Here is a 16223-nt window from a genome sequence, read left to right as displayed (position 1 = left end):
CTTTCAAAAGAACTATTCATCCCACGGGCAGTACAAAGGACTCGGGGGCATCCCTTAAGGTCGGTGGAAAGGAGATCTCATCAGCAACAAAGGGAAGGGTTCTTTACAGTAAGGGCAGTTACAATCTGGGATTCATTATCCATGGAAACTGTGATGGCAGATACAATAGATTTGTTCAAAAAAATGTTGGATATCTTTATAGAAAGGAAAAATATACAGGGATATACCAAATAAGTAAACATGGGAAGGATGTTGATCCAGGGAATAATCCGAATGCCAATTCTTGGAGTCAGGAAGGAATTTATTTTTCCCCTTATGAGATATCATTGGATGATATAACACTGGGGTTTTTTGTTTGCCTTCCTCTGGATCAATAAGTAAGTATATATATAGGATAAAGTATCTGTTGTCTAAATTTAGCATACAGTTCCAATCAATACTACTGCCAGTGTTATTCAGCAGCTACAATGTATCCAGATATTACTAAGGTAACATTGTCTATTGTTACAGTTTGCAGCTCAAACTGCTGGGAATATTGTCAACAAATTATCACAAACAGGAAAGATCTTGCACTGCTGGGGAGATGGGCTAAAGCCTGTTATAGAAATGAAAGGAAGCTCAGTATATTAAATCTCATTAAAAATGGAATAGAGTTGAATAATAAAAAAAATAAAAAATAAACAGTCACTAATATCAAATACTACAGAACTGATTTATTAAAAAAAACTAAATTTCACACATTTTGCTGCTCTAAAGCAGCAAAACATTTAAAACCTACTTGTGTGTTTAAAAAAAAAAAAATCAGTTCTGTAGTATTAGATAATTCTTACTGCATTTAAAATAATAATAATTCTATGCTTAATTCCATTTTAAATGACTTTTAATATACTAGTTAATAACAGGTTTTAGCCAACCTCCCCAGCAGTGCAAGATCTTTGACAACAAATGATCACACACAGGAAAGTGTTGCAGTGTTCCCAGCAGGAGACTATGGCTGAGTGGCAAGCTATAACAATAGACAATGTTACCTTAGTAATATACACTCTCTATCATCATGTTTTCCAAGCACCATCTCCAGGGCCCGCCAACAGCGGGGGAGAAAGGGTACTGGCGTCCCGGGCCCCGTGGGGAAGGGGGGCCCGGCCGCTTGGGCCCCCTGCGCGGCCGGGCGCCAGTTAATTAAAAAAAAAATCACTGCAAAAAAAATAAAAGTCGCCGGGTCTCCCTGTTAGCAGCGCCGGAAGTAGGCTGGGTTAATCTTCCGGCGCCGGCGTCAGAGGGAGGCGCGGCGGCATGGGAGACAGGTGCAGCCACCGGGCCCCTTGCAGCACCGCCACCTCACTCCCCTCACAACGGGCCGTCCAGCTACCCCTCTCCCCATTGGGCCAAAACCGCCGCCCCCCCCCCATTGCCATCGGGCTGTCCTGCCATTCCCCCCCGCAGCATCGGCCCCACCCCCGCAGCACACGGGAGAAGCACGGTGGCGTGGTTACTGCGTTGGGGCCGGCGGTCCCCCGCTGCACCGCTAACCCACCCCCCGCTGCAGGACAGGGCCATCCCACCACCCCCCGCAGCCGCCGGACACCCCCCCGCCGCAGTCGCCGGACACCCCCCCCCCGCAGCATAGGCCCCCCACAGCATCGGTCCCCCCCCAGCACCGCCGCCACCACCGCCGCCACCACCACCCACCCTTGCAGGTAAGTCTGATTTTTATATATATAGGTATTGGGGTATTTTGTATAGGGTTTGGGTTATTTTTTTATAGGGTTTGGGGGGCTTGGGTTATTTTTTATAGGGTTTGGGGGGCTTGGGGTATTTTTTATAGGGTTTGGGGGGCTTGGGTTATTTTTTATAGGGTTTGGGGGGCTTGGGGTATTTTTTATAAGGTTTGGAGATAGATATATATTCCCAGTAAGATGTACAGATATCTATCTATCTTACTGGGAGTGAGTGTGTGTGTGTGTGTGTGTGTGTGTGTGTGTGTGTGTGTGTGTGTGTGTGTGTGTGTATTGGGTAGGTGGGGTTTTTGTATGCATTTGGGGGGGGAGAGGATGTATATATTTGGGGGTGGGAAGTTTTTTGCATTGGAGGGTGGGAAGTTTTTTGCATTGGAGGGTGGGAAGTTTTTTGGTATATATCTTGTGGGGGGAATTGTGTGTGGGGGGGGGGGTGGAATGAGTGAGCATGGGGTAATTGACGGAGGGAGAGGAGAGAGGGGGTGAGTGAAGAAAAGAGGGAGTAAGAGTGAGAAGCAGGGGAGAGAAAGACATGCGAGGCGGGAGGGTGAGACGGAAGGGAGAGAAATACATGGGATGGGGGGGGGGGGGCGAAAGAGAGGGGGCTCGTGAGGTGTGAAATACACTCCAACACATGTACTCCTACTGTTTCTTTTTCTCTCCCCACTTCCCCATTAGATTGCAAGCTCTTTGGGGCAGGGACTCCTTTCTTCCAGTGTTACAGTTATTAAAAAAAAAAAAAAACACTAGTGCAACTTATCAAATATAGGGCCTCATGCAGAGAGCATAGAATTTTAAAAGTGGCGAATTTCATAAAAAGTAGCTTTTTTGGAGAGTTTTATTCTCCATATGCAGAAAAGTGCGAATTCTGCTATGTTTAACATGGATGCGTGTGGCGAGTTTAAATTGGCGAGATGCGCGCTTCAGAAACGTGTAAAAACAAATTCGCGCCTTTTTTTCCCCCTTTACTATAGGCGGCGAGCGCCATCTTGCCATCTTTTCCTGGCGCGGCAAAAATGCGAGAATCGCGCCATTTTTTGGCGCGAACAGCCGCTACATGCCGTTCGCACCTCTCTGCATTCGGAGAGTTTTAAAAATGGCGAGATGGAGGTTCTCGCCAGCTGCGAGGCGAGTTTTAGACATAGGAAAAAAAAATTGGCGCGTTTTTCGTAACTCGCCATTTTCTGCGCGAAATTGAACAAAAAATGGCGAGTTTTGAAATAACGATGCTCTCTGCATGAGGCCCATAGTGCCAAATAAATGAAAATGGTGCCTTAGTGATTATTAGGAAAGTCGTCTTTCTGCAGACAGAATATAGGGGTTCTCGAATCCCCTATGAACAGAATGCAAACAGGAGAGATCTGGTGCATGAAATGAGATCTAAATGTAACGCTGTAATTACCGCGGTGCCTGAAGATGAAATACATAAATCACTGATATTTAATATAAAATACACATTTATTAAAATACACAAAGAAAAGAAAATATACGAATAATTATACCTAAACCTGGATTGAGCTAAATCGACATATAACAATATCTATGAGACTGGTACAGGTGCAATTCAATATATGCTCTTGCATGAGCAAATGCCGTTTCAGCGATGTGTGTCCCGGTATTACCTTAACTCCTGCTGTATTGATCTCAGCGCTGGATCACAATGTGTGGAATGTTACATTTATGTCTTAATGCACGTAGCTCATGTGTAATATTTTCCCCCATATTAACTTCCCTGTATCAGATATATGAAACTTTCTATCATTTGCAAAATATCGCTACTTTTAATAAAGTGTTACTTCAAGATGTTTCCTTAACCTTGAAGCTACCTTGCTTCAAGGTACCACACACCAGGCCGCGTTTAATTCAGAATCTTAATATGCCTTAGCGTTAAAGGTCATTCAAACTGTATATTCGGAGATTCGAGTAATAAACTTCAATGTACCAAATCAATTTCTATTTAAGTGAAATTATAGGGAACAAAGAGGAGCTCTTGAATGCACCATCCCTCAGATAGTATTTATTTTTCTTCTATTGAAGAAGCAATCACGCAAAACATTTGAGCCTAAATGGAGACAAAAGAAGGTTGATTGTGCAGAAGATTATTTACCAATAGATAGCATGGACAGGAGAGAAAATTGACATCACCCTATTACTTTTAACCCATGGTAGAGGGAGGTAAATAAAAAATAAAAACAAATTAAAAAAGGTGTTGAGGAACGCATTAATGGGGACTATGGTCAAACCATTATAATACTATAAGGTCTAACAAATTAGTAAAGAAACAGGATAATTAAATATATTATTATACTCTAGAAAATTGTAAAATGGAAAAAAAACTGCGCACAAATTGTAAAAGTGTCTTGTATTAATGTGACCAGTGCTTAAATTTAATAAACTTATAAAAAAAACACAGTGATATAACCACATCATAAGTGCACCAAAAGGAAAAATACTTCTTAACCTTTTAAAGTGAAGAGGAGATGGTCTGCTGCTCGTCAGTATTGACGGCTCAGCACCATAAAAAAAAGTCTTACAATTCTGTTTGTGGTTGCCAATCACAATTGAATAATGGTATTTACCCCTCAAAAATCCTTGGCAATTTCTTGTGCAGTGGGATGGTTATGTGTAGCATGGGATATTGTAAATTCATGTCTACAGTATGTGCTCCACCTTGGACAATGCAACAGTATACGTAAGGTGGGATATTGTGAATCCATGTCTATGTGCTTCCCTCACCCCCAAAAGGAAAATTGTTTTTTTTTAGTGAGACTATGACTATGGATTATGTATGTTTTAAGGCATTATATATGCTGTATATTTAATTATTATGTGCTTACACTTATTGTATAATTCATGTTATTACCTATTATTATTAATTGTTCTATCCCTCTTTAAACACACCTACCAACACACCCACTCACAAACACGTATCTTAATAATTCATCCTCGACTCAGCATATGTCGGGATCATCTCCAGTACCTCGGATCGAACACCTTCGAAGGATTTTTCCCACTGTTACAGCCCTGGAAAAGTAATCGAACGTTCGGAGGAGAAATAATTGAGTCTGACACCAATGTGTGATCAAAAATATCTCCTGTTTATTAGGCGTTTACAGCCACGTTATATAGGCCTTGAAACAAAGATGACTATTTGCCAATTTCCATTTCCCTTATTTTGTGCTTATGTTAGACATAACATGTCATTAAATCATTTATTTGGAAACTACCGTACATCACATGTCGCCTGATAAAATAGCTGAGGACGTATTTAATTTCCCGTTCGCTACCTTGTTTGGTCAGTACTTCCTATTTCAACACAGCAGTTCAGCCAACATTAGATACAGAAAAAGGGTAGCTGGAAAAATGTTAGTTAAATCGTGTGACTAAGCATAATGGCAGTGTTAGTATAAAATGGTTATACAGCAGACAAAATGGAGTCACCCCTGAAATATATATATTATCAACGTATAAACACTCACATGTGTTTTACATCCACACGCATGTACAGTATGTATTGTCAACTCAGCCACGCTGTTGAATCGTTGCTGTAACATTAAAGGCATGAGGCATAAGAATCTGTTTGCAGGTTTATTCTTAAAGGCATGTAACACCTTCCCCCCCCCCCCCAATCGAAGATAGGGACCATGTGGGGAAATCTACACTTGTGTTACCGGGTGTGGTGCGTTACCTGGTAGGCTCAAAGAAGGCCTGAACCTCCGCCACTGAGAACCTGGGGTTTCCTGATCATTCGAACACAGCGCCTCCATCTGTAAGGGTTCCAACCTGAGTGGGATGGTCCTCTTACAGGAACCACAATAATAAAACACGCACACAGTATATGCTGACAACTGTTTTACTATTACTACTAACTTCGGTACCCTGTACCACACAGAATAATGCATATAACCATACACATAGAAGTGCACCGGGTGCACACATGAACATAGATATTCCCCAAAGTACCTGGGTGCTGGACACCAATTCCCTGATGTCCTTTATGTTCAAACCCACCCAATGTGTTGGAGATAGCGCTATCCCTTGAAGTGTTAGTGCACTACTATAGATACCTGCCCGGGGCTCCAGCCCACGGGTGCCGCAGTATAACTGGATTGGATCCGCCTGATCTGCCAAGATGTCCTCCTACGCGTGGGATGAATTCCAGCGTGAATGTATCTATTCCCTGCTGCCAGGAATCCTTGGCCCTCATTGGCCACACAGGAGCACCTGATGTACTGTGCCCTAAACCTCATGGGAATTGTAGTCCCGTGGAGGCTACTACTGCACTGGACCGCGTGCGCGATTGTACTGCGCATGCGCGACTCTTCTAATGGCCGCCGCAACTGCTGATCACTACTGCGCATGTGCGACAACTGTGCATGCGTGCTCATACCACAATGGCGGCCCCCGCTAGCCGGCTCTTTGTCATCAACTTCACATGGGTGGTCCGCCGGCTGGGGCATCACCACGGCTGATGGGTCACTGTCGTCATAAGAAGAGGTGGGAGGTAGGGACACCTTACCCTTCTTTGGTTCCAACATCTGTGGTTCCGTAGACCGCAGCAGCATGGGCTGCAGGAACTGAGCTTCGCAGCAAGCACTCTTGGGTCCCAAAGGCAGTTCTCCTTCTGGAAAGTCACATTTGCTGCAGAAACATTGTACGCACCCCTGCTTGTCCACCTTTGCCGCCAGAAGTTCTATTGGTAGATGATAGGGGTCAAAGTCCATACCGCCATACTTATTCAATTCGTTTTGTAAGCACGGCACAAAAGATAGGGCACTTTCACTCCTCTTACTCGACAAACTCTATATAACTGAGGGTGCTCGCGCATACCACAATGGCGGCCCCCGCTAGCTGGTGCGCCGCAGAGCCTCCCGAGCATCGAAGTGCTCTCTGCTCCGGCCCCCACCTTTGTGGACAGCCGGCGGGTCCGTCGCTGACTCCGGCGGCACCGGCGACCGCGCTGCGAGCAAGGAGGGGGGTCTCTGGAGGTCTAAGGGACCGGGGCTACAGGCATTAAACAAAGCAACAATAAAACGAAATGCCTAGCTCCTCTCTGAGCACAAACTACACACTACACATTTTGCCCCTAACTAGTTACTCTGCTTACCAGTTAAACAAAGCTCAGGGATAGCTTAATCAAAGGCAGTGCAACTAAATCAGGCTACATTGTTCTCACTGTAGTCTGCTGCTGAAGGCACAGTCTCTGTGCAGCTTGAGTTCCTCCTGGCTAACGGCTGCAGTTCTGAAGTACACCCTTCTGGGAAGTTTCCATAGCCGCTTGACCGGTGTCTACAGGTTTTGGAACAGGTAGTATGGAAAATAGCTGAAGCGCTCAAATGCAGGTATATCTCAAAATGATAATAAGCCAGACCACTGTACCAGGGTACTAACAATTGATATAGTACCTATTGTGTCATATAATGGGTACTATCCTCCTGAAGACAGGTGGTGTGTGGTGCAACCCACTCACCATCAGTCTCATTGGCAGGTTCCCCTGAAAAATATGCAAATACTCACATCCTGGTAGGGCAGGCAGGCAGGCTGTGCAGCTACTCAATGCAATACAGGGAAAAGGGAGACCAAAAAGCGCACCAGCACAAACGGAGCAGGAAGAACCCAGGACAAAAAATGATTAAAAGGGCACTTTAATGTGACAAAAGACCCATCCAACGCGTTTCGAACGTCACAGCATTCTTTATCAAGGGTCTTTTGTCACATTAAATTGCCCATTTAATCATTTTTTGTCCTGGGTTCTTCCTGCTCCATTTGTGCTGGTGCGCTTTTTGGAACAGGTAGCAATGACAAGCACCCACTTCCTGCCTTGAAAAGTCCTGCTCTGGAGCTAATTGTTCACATCCTAGCACAGCATTCATCTAGGGCAGCGGTGCGCAAACTGTGGGGCTCGACCCCCAGGGGGGCGCGACACTGCCGACGGGGGGCGCGGGGTTTACAGAGGCCCCGCGCGCTTCCCGAAGGCACTTAAATTAAGTGCCGGGGGAGCTGCAGGGCCTCTGTAAACCTAACTTACCGTGGCTCCGGCGGCTTCCTCCCTGTGGCGCCATGGCAACGCGGCGTCAAAATGACGCTGCGAGGTCATGTGACGTCACGTTGCTATGGCAACGTGACGTCATTACGCCGGAGCGCGGGGACAGCTGTCAGGGGGGCGCAGGGAAAAAAGTTTGCGCCCCCCTGATCTAGGGTGTGGTCTGCCTGCAGAGTGAGTGACTTAACCCTTCCCTCCCTCACAGTATGTACTTACACATATGTATGCATGTACACACATGTATATACAGTGTGACATGTGTTGCTATTGTGTGCAAAAAGTGTGTTACTTCTAGATGTATATTCTGCATATATGTTCTGTGTGTGTGTGTGTCTGTGCATATATGTATAGCATGCACTGTGTGTGTTTGCGATTTGCATGTGTTTATTTAGTGTTTGTTCATGCATGCTGCGTGCATGTGATGTGTGTATTTGGTCTGTTATCGTGTTTGTTATTTATTTCTGGTGTGTGTACATATGTATAAGGTATGTTTATCTGGTGTGTGTACATATGTATAAGGTATGTTTATCTGGTGTGTTCATTTATTGTTTCCTTGCATGTGTAGCTAAGTCTCCTTGGGCTACTAATTCCCTGGCCCCTCTAGCACGGTAAGTCCCGGTAAAGAGTGTGCAGTGTTGGGAGCAAATCCTGCAGGGCCTGTTATATTGTTATATGTGTGTTACCTAATAAAGTTCAGGATTACAAGGGGGGCCTATGACTGACAGGAGACCGGCTTACAAGCCCCTCCCCTGGGAAGGAGAGGGTTTCCCTCTAGAGGTTAGAGTAAGGGTTCTGGGAGGTAGTTCTGTGCTGCCCTTCCTGCTATGCGGACGCAGCAGGAAGTCTCTCCTGGACAGGAGTGTGCTGAGGCCTTGCTCTGGTAGGGTGTAAGATATGTCGAGGAGGGGTGCTCAGGGCCGTACTGCCTTCAGGGAATGGAACCTGTAATATATAATGATGTACCCAATAAACCCCAGTTATAGCCTCTCTGGTGTGATGTTTGGAGTGTGAGACCATATAAAAGGTTGCCTATGTGGTTCATCCTGACTGTACCAGGATTATCCTGGGCTGGAGGCGCTGCGCTCACCGACGAACCATCCCTGATAGCCTGTCCTGATGTCTCCCTATACCATCGCGGAGATCTCAGGCCTTCTGTTCTACCTCACAGGTATGCACCAGCACCAGAATACACCGGTAGCTACATGATCTCACTTAGGGTGGGGAGAAAGGTGCTACACATGTATACGGAGCTTGCTCATTGCATGGTGTGTATGGCTGTTGGGTGCATGTAGCGTGCATCTATGTTTGGTGTGTGGGCGGCCTAGTAACTGGGCCAGTTGGTTCGACTTGCCTCCCAGGCTAAAATTTGCCAGCCAGCCTCTGGACTTAGGTGATGTTCCGAAACAAATGGGGGGTGGTGGGGGGGGGGAAGGAGGGAGTGGCTATGTATATAACGTTTTGTCCTACAACCGACACACAAATTCAGGTGTCATTATGCACCAATGTATAAAACCCATTATGTTGGGTGGCACTTGTGGTAACTTATTTTTCAGTAAGAAAAAGTGATGCTAGGAGGTTATTAGAGGATGAGTTGGGATTATATATATATATTTGTTTACCTGCTATAACTATATTTACCTGCTATAACTATATTTACCTGCTATAACTATATTTACCTGCTATAACTATATTTACCTGCTATAACTATATTTACATAGGGTAACATTTTCTACAACTAATGAAACAGTTAGAACCATCAATCTACTGTGTACACACTACTGTATATAAATATGAAAATGTGTCCATTTTGATGTTGTGTAATTAGATGCAACATACCCATGAGACAGCTCAATTATTTTACAATTCAGTGTCTTATAATTGTGTTGTGATTGGCTAATTACCTATTAATTAGCATTAATGTATTTGACATTTTCAAACCATTTTTATAAATGAAGTTTAACACTTTTATGTAAATTATTATAGAAGTGAAAAAACGTGGCACTATCTCTGTAATAAAATAGGTCTACAGTATGAGGTTTTGCAAAACCCATGACGAATTTTGCAAAACCTCATACTGTAGACCTACCTCCCGACCGGGATTTTGCTCTAGCTCGCCCTCTGTGGCAGGATCCTCCATTTTTGCTCCTGGCAGCTTCCTTCAAAAGGACACCCCTGTAACCAGGAAGTTTCCGAGCAAAGTTTCAGTTCATGCTGAGTATATGCAACGCACTTACCAGACCCGGCTGACCTAACTCGACCACCCCTGTCTTCCGCCTGCCTCCATCTCTGCATTCTCACAGACTATGCAACTCTGCTGCCAGCCCCGACCTTTAGCTTACGACTCCCTTCTCTTTCAGAACTCCACAGCTCAGGTCGGTTCTTTCACATTCCTACCTCAGTCCTGCTGGTCCGTTTCCTGCTTGAGACGAGCATCGTTATATTTTGCTTGGCCCAAGCATGGACCCTGCTGAGGTAGAATGAGCCATTACCCTGCAAGGACAATACTTGGGGGACCTTGAACAATGCCTCGCGCTACACCAGGCACAGATGTGTGAAGCGGTTCAGGACTTTGTTACCCACTTTGGTACCTCCCGCTACGCACCAAGGGCCAAATCACCCACCCCCGCTACTCACAATAAACACTAATACCCACCTTCTCTACCCCACATGATTGATACCAGAGGCCGTGGGTGTCCAGAAGGCCTCAGGTGGTCCCTGCGGTTGTCTGTGGGCTCTCGTATGGTCCCCAAGGGTGTCTGAGGTCCTCAGATGGTCTCCGCGTGTGTTTGGGGACCCTCAAGTGGTCCCTGCGGGTGTCTACGGGTCCTCAGGTTGTCCCCGCATGTGCCTGGGGCCCTTGGGTGGTCACCACCGGTGTCTGGGGGCCATCGGGTGGTCCCCGCGGCTGTCTGGGGGCCCTCAGATGGTCCCTGCGTGTCTCTGTGGGCCCTTGGTTGGGACTTACCATAGGGTTGGATTGACGGATGAGGAGAGAAGATAGAAATAATTACAGAAGAAGATAGAAGAAGGTGATAGAAGATAAAAGAGAGAATAATTTTGTTACCTCTTCCGCATCTTCAAGGTGGATGGCGTTGGATTGACTTTGATGACTTTGATGACATCGCGGTACGAGAGCTTGCAGAAATGCCGGGATTTGGAGGGGCAACACTTCTAAAGGTCAGAAAACTATTGAATGTATGTAAATTCTTTTTTTCAGGTTTTTTTATTGTATTTTTTTATTTTTTATTATTTCATTGCCTGATAATGTATTCATCAGTGCCAGTTTGGGGTTTGGGGTACAGATAAATTCAGATAAATACAGTGACAGCCTATGCATTTTTTGTTTTTTGTTTTTTCTTTTTCTGTTTATTGTTTGGCTTAAATTGTTTGTAATTTGGATGGCTTGTTTTTATTTCATGTTCCGATTGTTTAGCGTTTTTTATTTAATTATTTATTTTGTTGGCTACTGGTTTTAATTGATGTGTTACCTAGTGCTTTTATTTATGTAAATGATTGGTTGGCTAGTGCTTATATTTATTTACTTGGTTGGCTAGTGCTTTTATTTCTTGAATTGGGGTGTTTAGGTGCTTGTGTAAATGTTTTATTATTGTGTATTTTTGGCCTTCATGCTTTTTTATTAGGTTGGCCATTGACTGCTATAGTGGCTTATAATGCCCATATTATATGGGTATGATATACCACTATGCCAATCAATTGGTAAAGGGTGGGTATAGTGGTCCCAGGGTGGGTGTCTAGGCCTCCTGGGTGGGTAGAAAGGGAGGGTGAGTTAACCCCTTAATTACTATAGTGGTTATTACCGCTAAGGTGATTAAGGGGTTAGGGACCATTAGATTATATTTTTTCTTGTATTCTTTCTGGCAACGGAGGAAATGGACCTGGAGTATGCTGATGAAGATGCCCTTCATGATGGCAGGGGTAAGTAGAAAGTTTTATTTCCTTTTTTTTATGCGGGCTGGCTATTGTTTTATGTAATAATGGGCAAATGAGCTATTATCCATATCTGGATAATAGTTATTTTGCCCATTACTGTACTGTATGTGTTGGAGGGGGTGGAGGGGGGTGTATTTATTTAAATGTATTGGAAAAAAATTGTTCACAGTATTGGTACCGCAGGACAGCGAGGACCCGTGGGAACAACCCGAGGGCCCACAGACACCCATGGGGACCATTCGATGGCTCCCAGACACCCATAATGCCCACCTGAGCACCCCTGGATACCTATGGGACCAACTGAGGGCCTCCAGACACCCGTGGGGACAACCTGAGAACCCTCAAACACCTGAGGGGACCACCGAGGGCACACAGACACAAGTAGGGACCACTTGAGGACCCCCGGACACCCACGGGGACCACTCGAGCACCCCCAGACAACCACGGGGTCCACCTGAGGATCCCCAGACACCCACAGGGACCACCCGAGGGCCCACAGACACCCGCGGGGACCACCTGATGATGCCCGGAGACCTGAGGCCTCTGGTATCAATCATGTGGGTGTACAAGAGGTGGGTTTTAAATGTTTATTGTGGGTAGCAGCTGTTTTAATATACATTTTATTACTACTATACGTGAGCAGGGGGTCTACGGAGCAGAACTTTGTTGATTTGAGGTACGGGGACCCCTGCTTCTCGAGATAAAGGCCCGTTATGGGGTGCCGTTATCTCCTATGCATTTAAATGTCCCACGTCATGTGACCATGGGAATAAAATGCATAGGAGATACCGGCACCCCATAACCGGGCCTATATCTTGGGAAGCAGGGGTCCCCGGACCTGAAATCAACACAGTTCTGCTCCGGAGCCTCCATGCTCAAGTACACTCGTAATAAAATGTATATTAAAATACATTAATTTCGGGCGAGATTTGCACAGGGAGAGGCGGCTCTCTCTGAGCAGCTCCCTCTGCAGCTAAAAGAAATCGCGGGCAAGCCATTATGAGAGACGCAATCTTCACGTCGCCGGCTACTCGCCCGTTTTGGGAATTTTGCTAGCACAGGTAATCGAGGCTTTCTGAATACCGTGATAACAAAGCTAAAAAAAATTGCCGGTTTACATGGCCCGGAGATTTTTTTTATGAACTCTTATAGCATAGCAGGTAACAAAATAAAGCAAGCGAGAGACTACTATGCATTCAAGATGTTTGGAGTTAAAAGGCATGGGAGAGACAGGTAGGTTCAGGTTTAAGTAAGAGTGCAACTGTTGTGTGCTAGAAGGAGGTGGTAAAGGTATCAGAGCGGAGAAAGAAGTTGGAAATATGTTAGTGTGTAGGGATTTGCATAGGTTTGAGGAGATGGGAGGGAGAGGGGTCATGAGGGCAAGTGGTAGAGGGAGAAGAGGAGCAGCCACACATTCTCCTCTGGCAGCGAAAAAAAAAGTCAAGGAAGGCAGCAGACAGCTAGGAAGAGGTGTATAATGTGAGGAGGATACATTTGTCTCGACAAATGGAATCCACCTTTGTCTTGAAATAGAAAAAAAGGGTTGGTGGTGTACGCGCTCAAGTGCTGGATCAGTATATATTTATACTATGTATTAAATCATGCATAAATAGAAACACACGACATGAGACTACAGTAGATATACCAATATATATATATGAGTGAGTAAAAAAAGTCTCAAGCAATAAAGCCCTAAAAAGGAACAACGTTTCCCTGAAGGCGTGAGTTGGTGGGAATAAACCCACCCCTCAAAGCCTCATTGGGATAGTCTCTGGACTAATTAGAGAATGAGACTCATTATGTATGAATAAATATACATACTCACTTTGGTATGTCTCTGTCCTGTGTCTTCTCAGTAAGCGTGCTGCCAATGGTACAAGATACTGTAGATAAGGAAAAAATAGGTATATGGCTCACAGCCAAAGAGAGTGTGTCAAAATGGAATATAAAACATTATTCTATTGGATCAATATTAATATATCAAGGACTCCTTGATAAAGTGCATACCGCACGGAATGCTTAGGGGGTTGCTAGACCTCCGTTTCTTAATGTTGTTCCAATAAAATAATGATTTATATTCCATTTTGACCCACTCTCTTTGTCTGTGCGCCATATATCTACTTTTTCATGATTTGTCTTGAAATAGTCAGCAAAGTCCTGAGTGAAATACAAGGAGAAAAACAGGTAACAGACAGAGGTTGAGTAAAGAGTCAAAGACAGAGAAGAGTCGGCGTGGGTTAGACTTGTGAGTATTAATTCGTGAAGAAAATTGGGCTTGTTTAGCCTGCGAGAGGGCAGATTTGAAACAAGATAGAATACATTTGTGGTGAAGGAAGTCAGGGATAGCATGAGATTTCATCCGAAGGTGTTCAGAGGAGCGAGTGTGTAGGCGGTCTAGGGTTAGAAGCGTGAGAACGGCATAATTAATTTGGGTCCATTTTACTTTAGTAACTAAATAAATTACTTATATTGTTTGTCCTTTAAAAATCAAAGATTTTATTTAATATACTGCACTGCATTTTACATGATTGCTGAATAAATTTAATTTGACATATTTCAGCATGATGGTCTGAAAACAGATGTTCCAATTGTTATATGTTTTGTTTACTCGTGCTCTAAATAGATTCACATTTTTCTGATAAAAACACCACCAATGTGTGAATTCTATATCCTGCACATCTGGAAAAAATATCAATAATGGCATGCTGTACATGTAATTATATATAAGTACTAGCATACTATGCTAATGTTCTCCTTTAATGTGCATCACAATTTCCCTCTAATTACATGTAAACATAAAGTAATACAAAATAATGATTTGCAGGTTATTATACAGTTTTGGGGACTAAACCTTAAGACTGCTTATGATTGTTCTTCAGATCAACTCCAGGAAAAGTTCCTGAACACACTCATAGTTGAACATTCATCAAAGCTTCCACTATTAGTAAACACAGATACAGGAGGTGACAATCATTCATCGTACAATGACCTCCCCCAGTCATGTAAAGTTCTAAAGCATAGAAAGTGTAACGATGCTCGACCCAAGAAAGAAGCGGACCTGCAGGGCTGAGGTAGGACTGACCTGAGCTGAGGGACAGAGTCCTGATAGAGTAGTGCATCGTAGGCTGAAGGTCAGGGCTGGCAGCAGAGTTGCGTAGTCGGTGTGGATGCAGAGGTCAGGACGGGCTGGAGACAAGGATAGTCGAGGTACGTGAGCCGGGCCTGGTAACGTGAAAGACATTAGGTATAAGCGCGTTGCATGAACTCAGCATGAAAACTGAAACTTTGCTTGGCAACTTCCTTCTCAGAGGACTGTCCATTTAAAGGAAGCTGCCAGAGACAAAGATGGACGATTCAGCCACAGAGGGCGAGCAGGAGCAAAATCCCAAGCCGGAACCTGAAAACCCAGATATGATTTTGCCAAACTCATAGAAATTGTGCAAAATAGAGGTTTAGAAGTTGGAGAACTTGGACACCTGTACAACTTTTTCATCAGCTGGAAAAGTGTCAAGTTCCCCACATTCTTGAACTTACTGTAGATGTCACAAGGAAGTTTAGTTTAAAATGATATAACATGTTGATATATTTTATTTGATCTACACAAATGGCTTTTCACAGATGTTTTGGTTCATGGGCTTTCGGTTCTACCAAACCCTCCTCTGTAGCGGTTAACATGAGAAGTGCACACAGGATATGGGGGAAGCAGAAATTGTAACATCGTGTCCCAAATGGAGGAAACAAAGTAAGTTATTCCTTTATTTCACAGCACAAAAGATCACAGTCATGAGACATTTAGAAAGGTTGTTCTCGTTTTGGACTGCCGTGCATCACTCCCTACAACATGACTCAGTGAGAAATGTTGGGTGAGACGAATAAGCTGCATTGCTAAAGATCTGTACTAGCAAAAATTGAACAGAAACTTGCAAAGATTTAAGCCTTAATATAATCCAGTTTTTGGAACTGAATACCCATCCCTTTTTCTGAAATATAAGGGAAAAAAAACCAAAAAAAAAACAAAGTTCATACATTCTGGATGACAAAGCCATATCGGTGTGAGTCACAATCCCCTTAACTGCTAGCATTCAGCTTTACAAATGATAAGTAGGTCAGAAAAAGCTTTTAGACGATCTAATACCATATGGCATGGGTTGAACTATGCGTATCAAAAAGTCTTTAACTTACAGTAAAGTTTTACAGCTTACCATCTCTTAAATCAGGGGGGCTCAAATCCAGCCCTCAACCCCTCCCCCCCCCACAACAGGTCAGGTTTTCAGAATATCCCAGCTTCAGCACAGCTGGCTCAATCAGAGGGTCAGTCAAAGAGCCACCTGTGCTGAAGCAGGAACTGATTGAGCCACCTGTGTTGAAGCAGGGATATCATGAAAACCTTACCTGTTGGGAGGCTTGAGGACTGGAGTTGAGCACCCGGCCCTAAATGCATCATAACCATCGTTATAATAGGCAATCAGAGGCAATAATTACTATGCCCTTCT

The 16223-nt window shown here is 44.3% G+C and overlaps 1 long non-coding RNA gene across 1 annotated transcript in view; it reads right to left on the bottom strand.

Annotated features, from left to right (window-relative positions):
* LOC142467100 (uncharacterized) overlaps positions 1–16223 on the bottom strand; it is a 99290-nt gene that overhangs the window by 42137 nt on the left and 40930 nt on the right. The window contains exon 2 of the long non-coding RNA XR_012788309.1: positions 14813–14952. This is a non-coding gene — a long non-coding RNA (uncharacterized LOC142467100). The remainder of the gene's footprint in view (positions 1–14812; positions 14953–16223) is intronic.

Source organism: Ascaphus truei, chromosome 1 (assembly GCF_040206685.1).
Source record: "Ascaphus truei isolate aAscTru1 chromosome 1, aAscTru1.hap1, whole genome shotgun sequence".
NCBI lineage: Eukaryota > Metazoa > Chordata > Amphibia > Anura > Ascaphidae > Ascaphus > Ascaphus truei.
The sequence above is the reverse complement of the archived record's forward strand: the minus strand, read 5'-3'. Positions and strand labels throughout refer to the sequence as shown.